Here is a 20,502-nt window from a genome sequence, read left to right as displayed (position 1 = left end):
AAATGGCTAATATTCTTGTTGGATGTTATTTAATTCCAATTGATCTGATATCATAAATAAGAAACACGCTGTTTTTAATGCTTATTCATATAATCAGTTCTAAAAACACAAATACCAGTAATTTAATATTCATGAAATATTATTTTATGTTAATCTTAAATACTACATATGAAATTCCATTGATAAAACTGATGTTAAATAACAAAAGATTATTCAAGAGTTGTCATGCTACAAAGAATATTTGAATTTATTTTCTTCAAGACAAAAATCGTCGCTGGAATATAATATCATTGTTTAACAAGTAAAATGGGATTTTCATTCAACCAGCTATAATCCATTCAGTAAGACCACACATGCGAAAAAAATGTACAGTGGCAAATACATGTCGCATCGAGACAATCTCTTGTTACTGTCCGCTCTTTCAGTGTATACACAATCTTTCTTTTACGCATGCGGGATCTTACTGGAATCTTATAACTGGCTGTGTGTTAATCCACCTTAACACCGTCTTCCTCGGTTTCCCAACTTTTACAAATAAAAGAAACAACTGTTCTTCTAGAAAGACAATTTTGATTTTTTCAACGTCTGGAGTAAATTTGAAACCGTATATTTGGTTAAGATGTGAAAAACAAATAAATAAAATCTGCCATAATTATTAATGGCAGTGGAAAAATTTATTTGTATAGCTCGTTTCTGAATTTGGAAAAAAAGTTTGAATCTGTTTTGACCAAACTTTTTCTTAAATTCGCAATCTAGACATTTCTTGAAAAAATAATGATTTAGAGAAACAAGCAAGAATTTTTAAATAAAAATTCAAATTTTTAACATTTGGGTAATAAGAATATAAAAAAGGAAGAAAGAAAACCTCTTTCAACTTCCTTACATTGTCCAACTAACTACAATCGTCAAATACTGATTGTTCTTTTCCCAAGAAAACCTCTCTAAAAGCACTCAGAAAACCCGAGTTGAAAGCACTCTAAGAGAGTTCTGCATCGCGTGTTTATACCTCTATTTCTTATTCGTTTTGCTAACACGCATGTGGGAAATCGGATTTTAATTATCCTGTTTCAATTCATCAAGGGCAAATATCAGTTAGAAAATGAATGCATATATAGGAAATTTAAGTATATATTAAAGACATTATGTATTTTTCTATTTAAAATTTACGAAGCCTAAGATTTCAAATATTTGCTATGTGTATAATCAAAGAAAATAATGGTTTGAAGTAACCATCTTTTTTTTTTTTTTTTTTTTTTTTTCTTTAAGTGGACGGAAATATATTTTTTTTATTAAACGCAGGTAAATTACTATTAAAAAGATAAATTTGAAATTAATCCATATTACTTTCAAAGCAATATCTTCATGAGTTTTGAAATATCTTCAAGCCCAATTCTAATTTTTTGCCAATTCTTTATCTAAATACTTATCTAATACTAATTCCTGGAACTGTGATTGATATATAACATATACGATCAAAGACATGGAACCAAAGATAAGAACGGTTAAATCATTTAGGAAACTAAAAATACCTCTCACACTGAAATGTATTAAGACCATTTCAATGTGCAAGACATTGTTGATGTTAAGATGGTATACTATTATTCTCTGTTTAATTGCATACTATTGATACTATTTTTCTACCTTTCATCAATTCGAATGTCAGGGTTCATAGAGATATTTTTTAGAAAGGCATTTCCCATAACTTATATTTAAGCAAGAACTTCTGTTTTTTAGAGCAAAAAGAATTATTCTGTTGGATTGTTCATATGCCAACGAATAGATAAATCGACAGAAATTCAATCCTAGGTAGATTTGACCTAAAATCTGCTACAGATCTACAGTTCTCATTAGAGAATCATATGCAAAATTTCCTCTTCCTAGTTTTTTCGAATTTATGAGTTATCGTTTTCACATGCACACGAACGGGAAGACAGATATACTTTCAGTGCACGGATTTCCATTGAAAAAATCTACGACTTATGTGTTATGATTTTATACAAATCTTTATCTTTATAGCTAATTACACTTTTGAGTTATAGCTATTTATGGGCAGACAACAAAAAAAAACCCCGAATATATATATATGTTGAAGTCATGAATTTTGCATGAATAACGACAACTAAAAAAAATCTTTTATTAAATTATGATATATATATATATATATATATATATATATATATATATATATATATATATATATATATATATATATATATATATATATATATATATATATATATATATATATATATATATATATATATATATTGAAATTTTCGAAGGAAAAAAAATAACACTGGAATCATGGTTTAAAATTTTATTACCTAAACAACGCATTTTTTTTTTTTTAACTCTGAAATTGCTTAAGTGCATTTTATGGTTTTCAAAAATAAATATTCTCAAAATCACTAAAGTCCAGATGATGCAATTTATCCTCTCAAACTCAACAAGGCGAAAAAACTATTCGAGTGTCATTTCTTTCACTCCGACATTTTTTTATCTGTATTTCTGAGAAATTTCCTGGAAAAGCTCTTTCCTAGAAATTTCCTTTCACTTTCGTTAAATCAAAATAATTAAAACTCAATTCATGACTTAATCAAAATAAGATTTGAAAGACATTATATAAAATTCTTAACATTTTTTAAAACTCCTATTACGTAAATAGAACGTAAATCAACATGTCGTCATCAGTTTCGAGGTGATTTCTTTCATTCTTTTGCTCTATTTTCAACTCTAGAAAGTAAACAGATTTAGTTTTCTTTTGGTAACTAATAGAAATGTACTGAATAGCGAAATTAGAGTTTGTACAAAATATAGGAGAGGCCTACAATGGCTGATTGACCTTCTTTTGAGAGAAGTCTTATCACTTATGATTCGTGAAGTTACATCACTCAAAGACCCATTGGGACATCGACAAAAGCTCATTAGAGTGTTTGTTTAGGACTGTAGAGCTGTAATCAAAGACCTCCCCTCCCAGAGGCCACTCGAACAGTTCGATATCTTCGTTCTTGCTCCCCTTACTTTCTTTATCGAACTGCCATTGAAATTTTTTTGGGGTGCGGTACCTTTTTGGAATCGTGAACCATGACGGGAGGGTTGGATGATGCGCAACGAATCGCTATAATTGAAATAATTATTCAAAAGAAATTTAAATGATTGCTTATTTAAATAAACGCTTTCAGTAATTTTAAACGCAGTTTTTGTTAATTTTATTGTTTTTCATTGTAATTTGTGTTGTACCCATGTTTCTGAGTTGAGATCTCGTTATATGGCTTTAACTTCAGTTCGAATGTGATGACCTGATTTTTGAAATTAGGTTGGATCTAAGGAAAAAAAGATCACAATTTATTTCTGTTTGCATGAGCCCGAATTAGAATGCTTGAAATGCTGCAAATTTCATCGCCTATTCCCAGATTTTTTTTCCAGTTGTTTGTGTATGTGAGTGAAAGTACTGAAAATTAAAGAGAAGAAGAAATATATAATTATCAGTAATTTACTTAAATGGGAAAGAAAAAAAAAAAAAACGATTCATGCTTTCCTGACTCGATACGAACATGCGGGATTAAGAGTGAACCCTGATCTATATAAAGCACTCTTTTTTTTATATATATACGTCTAAAATTATATTTATTTACCGCTTTTACGAAATGAATTCATTTGTATATCTTTTAAAGGAAAAAAATTAAGGGGACAAAATTATTTTTCTTATTTTCACAAAAATGTTTTATCACCTTCTTTACTTTTGAATGCCTATAATTAAACCACAGAAGCGATATCTAAATATAGTAAAATCGTCATATTTTATTTGATAAAAACGCTTGTAGCGCAAGTCAAGTACTAATGCGAGGATTTTGAAAATAATACGAGTTACAGAATATGTACCAATTAAAAAAATTAGCAGCAATATTGACTTGCTAAAGTCAAGATTTTCTATAATATTTTTATTCATTATGATTATATTAAATTTGAAAAGAGATATTTGAAGGGATTTTTAATGGATGCTAAGCTATAACTCCAAAGATGATTTTGGCGACAAAATTGAAGTACCTCTAAAATACAAGAATTATGGCTTTATCTCTCTTAGGAATCGAGAGCTAAAGATTCCTCTGGAGAATTAATTCCTTATGATATCACAACCTGTTGGAAACCTACCTACTATTGTGATCAAAAAGTATCTAGAATTTTGCATTTAAAATATATTTATTGATAATATTGTCTGTAAGTTTTCGCCAACATTTTTTATGCTTTCCACAAATATCTGGCAGCAGTAGAAATTTGTATCCTCTTATCATCTAAAAACATGTTTTTTTTTTTTAATGAGATAAGAATTTTCACTTTATTGATTTTCAGGAAATGACGACTATTATTGAGCAAAGAAAATGTCTTAAATTTTGTTTTCGCAATTAAATTTGTGATTCAAAAACATTTGAATTATTACAAAATTCATTTAAAAGGCGACTGTTTATAAAAACAACTGCATTTGATAGGCATGAAAGGTTTAAAAGTACGGAATCCGTTGAAGATGATCTGCTATCTGGTAGGCCATCTCTTTTAATTAATAATCCTTGTAACCTTAAAGTCAGATAATCAATATTTAGTGATCATTTTTTGACTAAATTCGACAATATTGGGGAAGGTCTTATATCATTTGGTTCATATCAAGTAATTTGAAGAGATTATTTAGAATTGCGAAGCTTCGCTTCTCCAGTTGTTCCATAAACAACTTGCTAAAGTGGCTTGAGAGATGCTTTCTTAAGGCGCACTATTAATAGTGATAAAATTAAGATACGTGTTTTTCATATAGAAACAGCTGAATAATGGCGCTTGAAAGATGAAACAAGACCGATAAGATCTCGTTAAAGTCGTTCAAAAATCCATTTATTGTTAACTGTTTTCATTTATTGTCATGGTGTTGTGCATTATGAATTTTTAATAAGTATGCTAATAGAGAATATGCGTCATTTGTGGGTAATACTTTTATTCCAAAATACTTTGAAATATGACGAGAAGATTGTTGGTTTTCTGTTATAGCAATACGTCTTCTCACAGTAAAATAATCGTACATGAGTTTTTAACCAGACATTCAACAAGTACGGCTTCTCTAGCTTCATATTTCCCAGATTTAGCACCATGTTATTTTTCTTTTCGTCACCATTTTTAGCCTATCATCATCCGAAAATTCACTACAAACTTTGGAAGAGTTTCACAAAACCGATTTTAAAAGCATGTCGTGATTAATGGAAAAAACTTTGACGAAAGTGAATTATAATTTGGAATAATTACTTTGTATAAAATGAAATACATTTTAACAAATAAATGGATGCTTTTTTTATGCCACCATTTCGAGTACTTTTTGATAACAGTAGTATCTAGAGGAGCTAACACAAATTGATCTTTCTGAAGCTTTGTAGCAGAGAGGGCAGGGAGTAGTTTTGTAGCAGGGCTGTTACTTTTTTTCTGATGGTGCTGTTATTATTATCATTTTAAAGTCTGATTTTATTTTACATCTTTTCTGAGGTTTTTTTTTAAAACCCTTGTTTCATTTTTTCTAGAATACATCAACTCTTTTACTGCACGAAATGAATCAGTAATAGGCAACAACAACGATAGTAGCTTAATTATTGCGGTGTTATATTTATTATCCAACAGTCACAATACGAAATTTACGCTGAAGATTGAATCTCATCCTATACATTTAGCAGTTTAGCAGTAACAACATTTGCAGGTAGGAATGCTCTGCAACATTGTCATTCAATTCATTAAAGTTGTTAATTCTTTAAAAAATGTTAATTCATAACGGTGAAAATATTTATTTCTTTGAAATTTGTTTAACTCAAATGGGTTAAGTTAAAGTTAACAAATTTGTTAACTTAAATTTGTTAAACTTACTTAATCTCTGTATACAATATAATCTTGTTGTCCAATATTTCACAATATGCGATGTTTTTTCCAAATTCAATAAAGATCATAGAATTAAATATATACTGTGGAGTTTTCACTACCGCTAGCTGGGTGTTTGTTTCTTTATTGATAAGGATATTAAGATCATGTTAACGCGTATCACCTCTGCGTCCATATATTTTTCACCAAGTCAATAACATCTGCTTGGAATATTGTGAGACGATGAAATAATTCAACTTGTAAACAATGGTGAAGGGTTTGCTAAGTAAGAAAGAAAAAAAAAATGCATAGATGACCTGAATGCCAGTTTTCGGGGGCGCCATAGAAGCAAAACATTAAATGTGTTTTAAGTTATTATTTTAATCTAAATATAATAAGAAGGCGAAAGTTAGAAGTATACACTGAGCGTCATTTAAACATACAAAGTACTGATTAAAGATGAAATGCTAGATTCCAGATGTCACACATCCTCATTTTTTCATTGTCTATCCTATTAAGCAGTCTGTATGTCACAAGGGGCCTATAGACGTAATCTTATTAAAATATGCCTCATATTTATTTTTCGACTGCCTCATATCTTCATTTATTACAGACGGAAAGCTGAGACGAGACCGCACTGTAAATATAATAAAAGTGAAATGAAATGAGTGTTGAAAAATTCTGCAACCAAGTGAATCATTTCCTTCGCAAGTGGTGTAGTGTCAAAATGGGACATTAATTTAATAAGTCAAATCAAACATATTGATTTAAGGCCCGTTTTTAAATCACCGAGAGGCGATAATTCGCCAACCATTGGCATCAGATTCCTCCTCGTGCCGAAGAACGAGAATCGGTGCGAAGAACATGCGAAAGTTTTCTTGGAGAAAGGGGTGTGCTCGCCCCGAGAGCAAAGAAAAGATGTGTAAGTGGGCGAAAAGGCAGGACACCGTTTCTCGATTCCATCCATCAAAACGTCTCCGACTAATGGCCAACAACGAATCTTCCCCGACCCCCCATTCACTCGCCTTCCTTTTCAAAAGACATTAAGCAAGTCGATTGCCAGGCTCTTTGACACGGCACCCGATGAAAAAGGATAACCGACATCGCCAAAAAATAATAAAAAAAAGGGACGATTTCCACAGCGTCTTCGATAGCAGCAACGATCAGCAAGAGCAAAATGTACGCGCGTAATCGCTCCCTCGCATCCTATGCAAATGCCCGAAGAATGTTCCGGAAGGAAACAGGGTCAGTTGTTGGGATGGGGGTTGGAAGGGTAGGACTGAATATTTAATAGTTTGAGAAGTTGGCACCGATTAAGCATACGTTAAACTCTTTCCTTGATACATGTCGGCATGCGAGAGGCATGTACGGGGTGAGTAGATCAGTAAGAGTACTTTAACTTTGCTCTGTTAGCATGGGAATCGAATGTTTGCAAGAGACTGTCTACCCTCCCCCACATCCCGTTAACAGAATTTCGAATATTCTTAGTAAATGACTTGTATTCATGAAGTTCAGCGGGTTGCATGAATTGAAAGCAAAAGATTAGATTTCAGATCTAAACGTTATTCAAAATTTGATTTATTGAAAAGTGTATGCTTATTTTAATCAGATGATCATCAAGAAGCACAGAGGAGTACAATTGTGTTCAAATATTTAGTCTTTGTTCTGATATTATCTTTTATTATCTATTTATTTAAATTAATTTCCTTTTAAAATGCATATATGAATAAGACCTTAATTTACATGCATATAATTGTTTTGTTTTCGACCATAAACAAAAAATGATGATTCCTTAATGAAACATAATTCCAGATTTGTTTTCCACTTCACTATATTTACACTCGATTCAAATTAATTTTATGAATTTTACTTCAATACGCACAAAGTGATGAAGCGAATTTAAATAGAATTATTTATTTCATATTTCATATTTTTATTTCATATTTAAACATATAAAATTATTTATTTCATATTTAAACATTCATAATCAAATGAGAGCGTTCGACGTGTATGCACTCATTCCAAATCTTCAGCTTGCCGCGGTCCATGTGTAATTTTTCACTTAATAAAAGTAAGATCTTATTCGGCTTTTTTTTTTTTTCAATTTAAACGGTTTCAACAATTAATATTAAATTACCATACCTTATATGGCAAAATTTAGAGCTCAGAAAGCCGGAAGTTTCAAAATCAATAGAATGACTTACTTACCATTATTTGTTATTCATTCCATAGTCTTCTGCTTGTTGGTGGAACTTTGTATCTTCCGATATTACATATTCAGCAATCAATTAATCCTATGGAGGAAAATACGTTTACTTATACAATAAACCTATGAATCATATCTTACCTAAATAGATGCAAGCAAGATATAAAAATATTGTTTAATTCGAAGAGGATTGAAATCTTTTTATTTATAATAAGGTTGACGACGAAGTACCTGAGCACGAAAATTTCTCCTCTTTACATCTGAAAAAACTTGTGAAAAGTATATAATAAAACTGATTTTAACTAAGATAATTCAATTTTTCTGATAAGTGTTATTTATAATAAGGTCGCGTATTAATAAATTCATGTAATCATTTCTTTATATATGACATAAGTAATAATGATGAGTTTTTGTGAGTAAATATGTTCCAGCAATGGATCATCTCAAGTTTGAGGATAAAAAGGTAGGCAGAGGCTATGGAAAAATATATGACATCCAGGCTAGAATATGATATTTCTCCCCGCATCGTTGTATTATGCTTTAAAAGATGAAATGAGTGTATTTATGTTTTGTTTCTTCTATGCCCCGCAAAAACTAGCAGCTAAGAAACTATTCATCTTTCCCTTCTTCCAGCACAGCATTATGACATTTAGCATGTATTTCGAGTCCCTAAGCCGCACAATAGGATGATCTTCGTTAAAGACTGTTTTTTCTAGCTAATGGTCGTTGATAACAAGGCTTTTTCTCTATCAGCCTATTTTATAGAGGTTTAGAACTTAATATCATGATGGCTGATATTTGTGATTTTCTTGAGACTCTAAATGCAGTATGAAACTTTCTTATAGTTACCCATAACTATATGATCCTTATTGACACCTAGAAAGGAAAAAGCTTTATCAATGCATTGGCACGACATAGTTTACCGAACACACATATTCATAAACTGTAAATTTAGAGGTATATAATGGTTTTATTGAAAGGTTTAATTTATGAAATTCGTTTCGACGCCCTCGGTGCAAATATCTTGACACAGAATTTCAGTCTTGATTCGAAATCACAACAGAAGAAAGACTGTTGTAGTCTACTGACAGTAGCCAATAATGTTTTGAAATTGCTACGATTGGATTTGGAATACTTAGTTCCTGCAAAAAATATCATTTGAAATCAAAATTTTTATAGATCAGATATATTCAAGAACAAAATTTGATCCATTGTAATGAAATTGGCTGATGGTAGGCTTGTTTCATTTCTCGCAGGAAACAGAACTTGAATTGCTCAGTTTGCAAAAGATATCACTAGAAATCAAAATTTTCAAGAACAAAACACTCAAGAAAATTTTTTGAGCAATTCACTCAAGAGCAAAATTTGGTCCATTGTAATCAAACTGATTGATGGAAAGTTTGTTTCGTTTTTCAGAATGGATAGTACTTGAATTGCTTAGTTTGTAAAAAATTATCAATTGAAATCAAAATTTTTATACAACAGATATACTCAAGAACAAAATTTACCACTGTAATCAAATTGGTTGATGAAAGGCTTGCCCTACTTTTCACAGGGGGCAATTCTTGAATTGCTTATCACTTTCTCTTTAAACTTCTTCCACAAACATCATTAGGGACTTCAATACTGTTTCAGTGCTTATAATAAAAGATCATCCTCTTATATTGCCTTATATTAAATATATTATATATATTGCTTTATATTAAAAGAATACAGCACAATTGAAAGCAATAGCACATGTTATAAATCATTACATTAATTGTGTTATATTCACGTATGGAAACTTAAAAAAAAAAATTCTTATTCAAAAGTCAGAATAACAAATTTAAAAAAGTGAAATCTCGTATTAAAAGTTGGTCACATAAAACAACAGAATAAAACAAATGGCGAAATGAGCTTTATTCGGATGAAAATCGTTGGCATAAGGCAAAAAGAAAGAAAGCGAGGGGGAGGCCAGGTAAAATCGCAAAGCAAAGTGCTTATCAGGCGGTGAGAAATGCTATCGAGAAGCGACTACAGGTGTATTTCTTCGTCGATCTTCGTGACTATGCCCACTAGCGGGGCACAGATGGTTCGCTTCCCGCAGTATCATGGCGCTGGGCCCTTTCATTACTCGTCCCCCGGCCGAATCTTATTTACTCCATTTTTCTTCCGCCGCTCTTAACTCTATCAGGCCGGATAAGTGATCTCGCTGCCCTGATTACCAGAGCTCGTTGTTCATTCAACGTCTTCCTTTACACAATAAATGGTAATCAGGCCTGGGATGACCGATTGCCCGCTGTAAACAACGGAGGAGAAAAATCTCCTCCGATGCTGGCTCCAATGGGTTTCTCTGCCCATTTCTCTCTCTCTCTTCTCCTCTATTTTTTTTTTTTCTCTCTTTCTCTCATCTTTTCTTTCTTCTCGTTTACCCGACTGTGCGGTTTTCAATGATGGACCATTAGGGGAAATCGGTGTGGTTAATTTAAGCTCGTGGGCATGAAAACGTATGTGAGGAACGGAAGGATGAGGTTTGATTTTCTTTTCATATAAAAGTAAGATATATATCATTACTGGAGATAGTTTTTCTTTTTTCCTCGTGATATTTCTGATAGTTAATGAAAGATTGTGATAATATTTTGGTTTTTTTTTTATATTCAGTTTTATTAATTTGTTTATTTCGGGAAATTTTTCTGTCTCTCTCTCTCCCAAAATATTGTAATGAACAAATAAAAAGGAGAGGGATTTCTTAAGAAAACAACATTTAATATGTTTTTAAAGTATCGAAATGAATTTTAATAAATTTAATTATAACTAAAATTCGGTGTAAATATTGTTGTGAAGCAAGTTAAGTATGTCTCTTGTGAAATATTTTCAAGTACGTTTGTTGCTAAGGTTTCGATACCTTGGTATGGTATGGTGTGGTTTATTGGCACAAGGTCCAATTTAGGACAAACTGCGCCATTCACAGGAATTTTTAAACAGTTCCAGCATAAAAAGTGTAAATAAAACAAGGATGAATTGCAAAACGTCAAATTGAATTTAGTAGAAAGATTCATGTAATAAGCAATAGATTAGTAACAGAATAAGAAGCAGAATATTTGTAATAACAATAAGCAGAAGATTGGTAAGCCTATTAAAATAATATTACATTAATATCTCTCATAATTTGATGTTTAAAAACTCTTTGTTGAAGGAATTGTGAAAATCAAACGATGCTAAGAAATTTAATTTAAATTAAATACAGAAAATATTATAGTCTAACCAACTTTTCGCCAAAGTCAGCTAATAAATATATAAAGAATATATGATGTATAGAAAAAGAATATATAAAGAATATATGATGTATAGAAAAAGAATATATAAAGAATATATGATGTAAGAATATCTCATGTATAAATATATAAATGCTTTTGTTAAGTATGCATTTCACTTGTTATTCATAACATGTTACATTCGCTATGGCAATAAAGTTCAATTAAGATACGACAGTACGAATACTGAAAAACATCACTTTTAACTAAATTATTTATTTTTTCTAAAACCAAAGTTATAACTTGGGAAGAAAGTCTTTGCATGTAGAAACCAAAAAAATAACCATAAAAAAAAACCCTGAAACTTAACGACGGAGATCTGTCATAGGCCGTGATTCCATTCTCATCATATTTCGGTAACATGAAGTGGAATCCTCAAGCGCACCATTATCGTATCATTTTACAAGATTCTTCTCGGGAAGTTTCGTCAACAACGCATCTTTAAACACGGGCAAATATCTCCCTCTTGCATAGAAAGCAATATGCCTAAAACGCCGGTGGACTTGGCTACAACGGGACAGAAACCGGGTTCACTCTTCATTTCTTCCGATTATTATGCCCCAGGGAAATATAAAGTATTGTGTACGTTTTGAAAGAAATCATTTTTCAGAGAGGACAACAAAAAATTATTAAAAAATATCCGTGGGTTTCTTTTTTGTGGTTTGACTTGTGCTGGGTCTGAAAATCGACGTGAAAAATGCTCCTGGAATTTTTCACCCTCAAGAAGTGGGTTTTAAAAAAATGAAAAAACCATTCTCCGAGGAGTAATTCTTAATCTAGTTTAAAGCCTAAATTCACTTCGGAACAAATCGTTTTATTGTCGAAGTAATGAAATATTTTTGTTCTGGAGAAAAATTTGAAGGCAAGAAATGGTGCAAAGCAATTCATGACTTCACACAAAACAAGAGGGTATTTGTCTCTTTCTATATAATTTTGATAGCCTGACTTTCGCATGTGAGAATGTGAATATTTCATTCTCATTTATTGGCTTAAAATTACGAAACCTGACGAAAATTTCATGCATAAGTATTATTTAGAAATTTGAAAATTAATGGTGAATTATCTTCAACAGAAGTAAGTGATTCTTAAAAATCAGATAATTAATGTTAATGTAAAATCATTAAGAAATTTTAATTTTACGTGTGAAAAGTTGTTGTATAATGACAAAGAGTCGTGGCTGGGGGATATTGATGGCCTTGGTATCAGCCTGCAGCAGCGCCAGAAAGACTAGTAAATTTATATAATTTTTTCTGGATAAATATAATGACGAAACGTTAGAATATCCGGCGCCTTTAACTTGGCTATATTAATGATGAAAGTGAAAATTAAGTTTCGGGTTCTGTTGATTGTTTCTGGGCTGCCGATGAACCAGTGCCTTGTAGAAACATTGATGACACGTCAATGCAAATATATATATATATATATATATATATATATATATATATATATATATATATATATATATATATATATATATATATATATATTTCGTGATCCAATTCCACTTAAGGCTAATAATCATTTGTTCGGCCCTTTTCGCTTTTCTTTACCTTGTGCCGCCATGCGCCTTGTTAATAATAATGCTTTCCCGAAATGGATATTAAAACGAAATTAAAACTACAAAGTCTCTTCACTGTTTCGAACCTGTATTCTGACTCAACCAAAATATGTTACATATTATTTAGCCGACAGGATTCGAAAAGTATATATATAGCACCTTTGACTATCATTTGTTCACCTTGATTTATATTGATTGAATTATTGATTTTATAGGCTGTAAAATATTATTATTAGGCCGTGAAATGCATATATTTTGAAAGACCAAATGTATTTGATAAAACTGAAAACATGAATTTCATTGAATAAGTCAAAACAGATTATAACAGATGCATACAAAATATATGCATTACGAAATAAATGCGGAACTAAAAATTTCCAAAGAAGCCATTTCTTGGTCTAAATTTTAACATTATCAGAAGCACGCAATTGAACGTTTCGTTGGATGAGTTGAATCTCATAAAGATAAAACTTCAAATAAATTGTATATTACATTAAAACAATGAATTAAAAAATAATATAGAAATGAAATTTATATAATTAAAACAGTAGTTTATTTACGAATAATCTTGAAATTTCATTTTTTAATCAATTAAAAATCCAATGATTCCAGAAAAATCTAATATGTACATTATAACGAGTTACAATGTATTTGCGGCAATTAGGAAAATAATTGGTTCAACTGTCTGTTATATAAAAGGGCGATAAACACACACACACACACACACACACACACACACACACACACACACACACACACACACACACACACACACACACACACACACACACACACACACACACACACACACGATGCAAATATTTATAAAAAAACCAGAAAAATATAAGAATGCATTCTTAATTTTAAAGAGAATCATCACATTCTAAAAATATTTCGTTACATTTACGAAAATAATTAACTAAAAATAGACAGCCCCAAACAAAAATCTCCGTGGGAGTTTGTAAAAGTCAAAAGGTTAAAACCCCATTTTCCGAAGCAAAATTTAAAAGGGCATTAATGCAGATCTTAACATTAAGATGTACATGTCAATACAGCAGATAAAACTTACAGAAAGCACGTAAGTGATGTAGGCTGAAAATGAAATCTTGTATGTACGTCTTACAAATGTAAGGTCAAAGATCATGATTAATTCTCTCATTTACATAGTAAATTCCCATGTTTTAGGTTGATTCGTATTGCATGGGAAGATTTTTTTGGTAGTCACCTATTATTATAGGCGCCCGCATTCGAAACACCGCTTCTTACTCTCCTCTAATGTTTTATTCAAAGCCACTTTCAGGCCCTATCTGCTTATCAAGGACATGGGAAAATATGTACATATAATTTTCTTGTGAGATCCTTCTTGTAAAATTGGCTAGCGAAAATTGAACATGTTTCTAGCAATGTAAAATAGTGATTTTTACATATTCGCAAACGAATATTTGGTGAATTTGAGTGAAAGACGATTCATGCAAAGTATTGAGGATATTGAAAACTTCATATCTGAGGGTTTAGATTATCGTAGATTTATCAAATTTTCAAAAAAAATCAAGACTATTACTGCAGAACTGAAAATAATTTGCTTGCTCGATAAACAACATGCGAATTGCTTTTTATAACATGCGAATTGTTTTGGGAATGGAAATAGAGATTTTCGCATGTTTGCAAACGGATTCTTGGTAAAACGGAGTGAAAGAGGATTCGCGCAAACTATTTGTTGATGCAGATTATTATTTGTTATCAAATTTTCAAAAAGTCGAGATTATTACCTCTGATCAAAGCGAGGACTGAACATGTTTCAAGCAAAGAAAAATAGTGGTTTCTGCATGTTTTTAAACAGATACTTGTCGAGTCCGAGTGAAAGACCCTTACGCAAAACATTGACGATATTCAAAACTTCATTTCTGAGGATTTAGATTATCTTAATTATTATAGATCTCAAAGTACAATTTGATTATTTAGTGTTTATAACATTTTTTTCCTCATAGGTAACAAACATCAAGGTCATCTAAGATCTCACAGATTAACAAAAGATAGCACACTTGTCCTTTCTAAAAAAATGTTGATTCATGGACTCATTGATTCATAAAACGAATTATGAAGTGATTATTCATCCTATTCTTGTTAATTTTGTTCTGTAAAGCCAGTGGCATTTTAATCATCAATGACTGGACTGTTTTCTGATAAAAGCGCTGCAGTCGAAACAATGGTAGATTAATGTTAAAGTCTAGGCTTGGAGAACTCCAGAAGAATCGCCCTGGTCTCGCACATATTATTTACACTAGGTACAAATACTTCACCACTCTTGGGACGCCGGCCCTATTTCGTTCTCGGTATCTACCATGACTCAGAACTACGGAAGGAGCTATGATGCATTTTTAAGTGGAGATTATATAATTGAACTAACTGGGTTTGCAATATCAAAACTGCAGGATAAAATCTTTAATGAATTAAAAAATAAACCGACACTTTTGGAAAATATACGAAAAAAAATTGAAGAAATCAGAATGATTTAAAATTTGAAATTTTTATTAGCTTTCACAAAATCTTCCTCAAGTCCTATCAGTCCGCAGATAAAAAAATTTGATTGCGAGTCTCTTTCTAAAACTTCGGCGCCTTGAAACTAATGGAATCATTTATAGCAGTTATGAGGTCCTTTAATTGCAAAGATTATGTGCATAGGTTTGTAATTTTGTAAGATATCTTCATCAGTGCTTAAAATTTACCAAGAAACAAAAAATTTCAAGTTACCGAAATTTGCTCTTCATTCAAGCCATTATTGAGCTTAGGTCAACAAGGGACTATAACTGTCTTAGAAAAAAGATATCAATCCTATGACTATGACCTGTACTTTCCCATTAGTATGAGCATCTTTGAGTCGATGTTTCCATAGTTGGTGCACATGGGCATCTTTTGATATTACATGATTAAAAATGTATATATTTTGACATTTACATGGTTACAGCATCTTTGGGTCGATAGGTCCATGGTTGGTGCATAGGAGCATCTTTTGATTTATACATGATTAAATAGTTCTACTTTTAACTACATTCGAATTTGCATAGACTAGCCGCCATGAACGACCGTATTCAACGGATGATAATCTTAATTAAGTACAAATATTAGAAACCAATTATTATATCTTCCAATTAGAATGTGGCCTGAAACTTATACTGAAGCTATATTTTCCATTACATTATGGTACTGCACCGAAACAGAATTCACCTCTCTCTCTCCAATATTTTAATTAGAAGACAGATTTCTTCGTGAATACCTGGGAAATTTTCCTTAAATTCCTCTTTCAAAAAAAAAAAAGCAACTTAAAAAGAATAAAAAAAAAACTTACACCTCGGTATAATTTAACACCTCTTATTAAGGGGCCTCCACATTAGTGTTTTCATTAAAAACCAAGAACCAAGAGGAGGTAGAAGAACAAGAGGGGAAAAAAAAGCATCCCTTACGTATTTGGACAGAACCGCTCCTGGTGCGAGAGGGTTGGCAGCAAGTGGGAGAGGCTTCCATGCGTGAACGTAGATATTAATAAAAGCAGCATTAGCAATCAATACGGGGAGGGGGGGGCAACCCTGGAGGCTACCAAATCCCTATCAGGCCCTAGAAAACGAAGGGGGGCCGGCCTGTCTCGCAATTAGTGAAGGATAAAAGTTTGTCGTTCCTTAATGAAAGATTAATTGGCATGTCGGGAGGGCGGCATGAGCGATGGGCCGACGTCTCAATTTTCACAGGACGTGCGCCCCCTTCTAAGACGTATCGATTCCCGCTCCGGTTTGCTGCGATTTGTTTGGCTGCAAGCAAATTTATTCCAGCGCACAGAGAAAGGCTATCGGAGATCAATCACCTCCAAAAATTGCGCCCCAATCTTTTCGCTACAATTACAGACCAAGAAATGGGCTCTCGAGTGTCGCCCCGTGCCGTGGTTCTCTGGTCGCTCCAATGAAGTGGAGTGGAGTTGTTTGCTGACTGCTTCTACAGCAAAAGAAAAAAAGCTGGAATAAGATTGATTGCTAAAAAATTGCTGTAAGGTTATGGAGTCTGTCTAACACTTTGTGTTAAAGTGGAGGCATTCCTTATCCTTGCGGTTGAGTTTGTGTGTACCGAGGACGTGCTTTGCGCAACATAAATTTCTGTCTCACCAGAAGAAAAATAAATTTGAGGAATCACTCTATGAGGAATTTTCAGAAGAAAATTTAAAGTAATACTAATTTCTATTCCTAATCAGATTTTGCAGATAGTATTGCAATTATTTAGTTTTATGTTGAAAATATATCAGAAAATATTTTATGCTTAGATATCTTATTTTACACATAAACTATGATATTTTCCATCTTAGTAAAATATTTATAATCTTACGAATTTGTAATGTTGCACTCCTACGCACTTGTTTCCTGGTGAGGAAAAAAGTTTAAAAAATAGGTCTTATGTATCCCTGGGCGATGGATTTGGTAACTTTGGCGACATCAAGAACATCTTGGAGATAACTCCATTGCAAAATCTAGCGTTTACTCTAAAACATTCGATGTCCTGTCACAGTACCTATTACAAGGGCAGAAGCACAATTGAAAGCGATCGAATCTCATCGGAAAGTTGATATATAGCGAATTCTCTATATGCAGTGTGCTGAAGCAGTTGCTTACTGACGATTTCCTGCTTGCGTGTGCAATATTGTATTTCTCAACTGCTGTTTTTGTGCACGCTTCAGCTGCGTTTTGCTGCTTTGTATTAATGTATAATAAATGTTCGTGTTTATAGAGACCAAACCTTTCATGTAGAACAAACCTGTTGAACTTCCTAATGTACATCCACCAGAGTTTGGATTTTTTCATAACAATAATATTGTGTATTTATAAATAGATTAATTATCAGTAGACAAAGTTTTTCAGCAATATAAGTATTTTTTCTTATTTACATTGTTTCAATAAATTAAATTTCTCGTAGGATTCACTATTAGAATAATAATAACATCATTGTGTTTGTCCGGTCAATTCTTCAAAAAGATAGAAAAATAAACTTTAAGAATTTTTAACAAACTCGCTTTTTCTTCCATGATGAATGCATAAAGATGCTTAAATTTTTTTACATTTCGAATTTCTAGATTCTTCTTAATATTTAATCGAGTTAATATCCCTATCTTTGAATTACTCTTTTTATTCCCAATTAAAATTTTGTTTTGAATGGCAAAGGCCTATAGCCTTAAACTGATACATAATATATGCTTTGAATTAAAAATCCACATTGTTAACGTGGCTCACTTTTGCGAATGTGTTAAAGTTCAACTTAGGCTTGTCTTTATGATAGTATGCATTAATGTTGTGATATTTAACTGTTGATATCGTACATTATTGTTGTGAGAATCTGTCTTATTTCATTAATATTGTTCTCATAGATAGGTTCTTTGAATTTTTTTATTGGATATTAAGGTAACAGAAGGTAATACGGCCACTCTTATTTCTAACTAAAATTGTGAAAGATGAAGCACTGTTGAAATAATGAAAAACACGAGATTGTAAATTCGAGATTGTCTGTTCTATCCATCCTTAGTTTAGAATGGGGGGGGGGAAGGTCTTCACTTCCTTTTTTTTTTTTTTTTTTAATGTACTTGCTTCTTATTTTTCTGGATACATTCATTTCCAGCGCGTTTTATTTAAATTAAACAAAAAGGCAATAATAAAAGGAGAATTTTGCCATTTTTTTTTAAAACGAACTTATTTATATCTATTTGAAATAATCTGAATGTAAAGGAAAAGAATTGCAATAAAATCAAAAAATTTGCTAAATATCATGAGACATCCAAATGGTCAAAATTGTGAACGATCGACTGTGATTTACTATACAGCGAAACACATAACTACCATATGCAGAATTTTGAAAATAAAAATCTGAGCACTCATAGCGTTCACGGCCAATTTTATGCGGAATCAGAGAAATAACACCTTTATTATAAGGCATGTATGAAAGTTCCGAGGCCACCACTTCTATTCTTATGATAAAAGTTTAAGTTCCGATTGGAGCATTTTCAACTCTTTACGGAAAAACAAACAAACAAACAAACAAAAAAAAAACTATAAAATTTCAAATTAATTTATACTTCGACTGTTATGAATTCGCAAAATTCATTAGCTTTTCCCCCCTCCCCCCTTATTTTTCTTTAATGAATTTTTGACTCGAAAACAAAATTGTGGTAATGTTACGAAAGGATACATTGGGATGGATTCTGCATATCAGCATATAATATATTTATGTTACTTACGTTATGAGACAAACCCGATCTGATGAGATGAATCCAATCTCTAATGAGATAATCCAATCATAAGATAATGCACTTCGGATATCAAATTTCTCAAATGTAACTCTAGATTTCCCCTCCACCTTTGGCCATAATGCGACCGTTACTGCGTGCTATATTATTACTATTTATCCTAATAAATTACTAATACCCTAAATATTTACCCTAATAATTACTATTTACCCTAATATTACTATTCACCCTAATTTACCCTTGAAAGAATCTGACTCATTCCGTAGTACGTATCAAATTCAAATTTCCATACTTTTGAATCTCGTATTTTACACATCTAATGATCAATCTTCCGTGTATTTCCAATTAACTTGCACTAACTAAAGTTCATAAAGGTATTAACCGTAATTAAATCTAAGATTTAAAAAATATAAATTTCAATATATTAGTCAAAACAATAAAGAATAGACAGACACAAACAGGAAAATGAAAGTACGAAGCCGATTCATTTTATTCATGAATACATTTAACGAAAATGTATCTACAATTTTCTGCTTATACACACAACCCTTATCCCTTCTTCAAATCCATAATTTATGATATTCTTTATTTTTTAAATTTCAACTCATTTTAAAATTTGCCGAATGGCTAAAAAAATAATGGGAAGATGAGTTCTATAAAATAAACTCTTATTGAACGGGCAGTTTATACTTCTAATATCCTATAAACATACGGCTTACACAAATATGTAATGACTTTCATATTTCGTTACATTTCGGACTTTTTGTACTTGTAAAAACATTAAAGATGAAAATTAATTCTTGCATGATTTACATTTTAATAACGGTAAATACAAAAGGAAAATTTCAGAGAAAAAGCAATAGAAATTTTATGACAAATTTTCAAGCTGCAACAATATTATAAGTTTTTACAATATTATAATGATATTTAATTAAAGAAAGAAAAGAATGTGCAAAGACTTTCTTGCACATTCTCCAGTTCCAGTATAACAGAATTATTTGAAATGAATTTGTCGGCAGCTTTTCTCGGTATTTGGAATACTATAAACAAATGTTTACATGTGTCTTTATTCCTTTTTTTTTTTTTCGCGATTTCCTTAAAAGAACTGGGAATTTCTCGACAACATTTCTTCCGGTAACATTTTATTAAAGAAAAAAATAAATAAATAAAACTATAAAAAGTCTAGCATCCAGAGCAATAAATCTTTAAATTCAAGAATGGCTGCTTCATTTGAAATGAATTCGACAACAGTTTTGCTCGGCATCTAGAATAAAATAAGCAAATGTTTACA

The 20,502-nt window shown here is 31.5% G+C and overlaps 1 protein-coding gene across 5 annotated transcripts in view; it reads right to left on the bottom strand.

Annotated features, from left to right (window-relative positions):
• Nucleotides 1–20,502, bottom strand: part of LOC129980850 (homeotic protein antennapedia-like) — a 788,317-nt gene that overhangs the window by 77,061 nt on the left and 690,754 nt on the right. For all 5 annotated transcript variants that reach the window (XR_008785259.1, XR_008785261.1, XR_008785260.1 and 2 more), the window contains one exon: nt 8,089–8,174. The gene's annotated coding sequence lies outside the window, so the exon portion shown is untranslated. The remainder of the gene's footprint in view (nt 1–8,088; nt 8,175–20,502) is intronic.

The sequence above is a fragment of the Argiope bruennichi genome, chromosome 8 (genome assembly GCF_947563725.1).
Source record: "Argiope bruennichi chromosome 8, qqArgBrue1.1, whole genome shotgun sequence".
NCBI classification, from domain to species: domain Eukaryota; kingdom Metazoa; phylum Arthropoda; class Arachnida; order Araneae; family Araneidae; genus Argiope; species Argiope bruennichi.
This window is presented reverse-complemented; position numbering and strand designations above follow the sequence as displayed.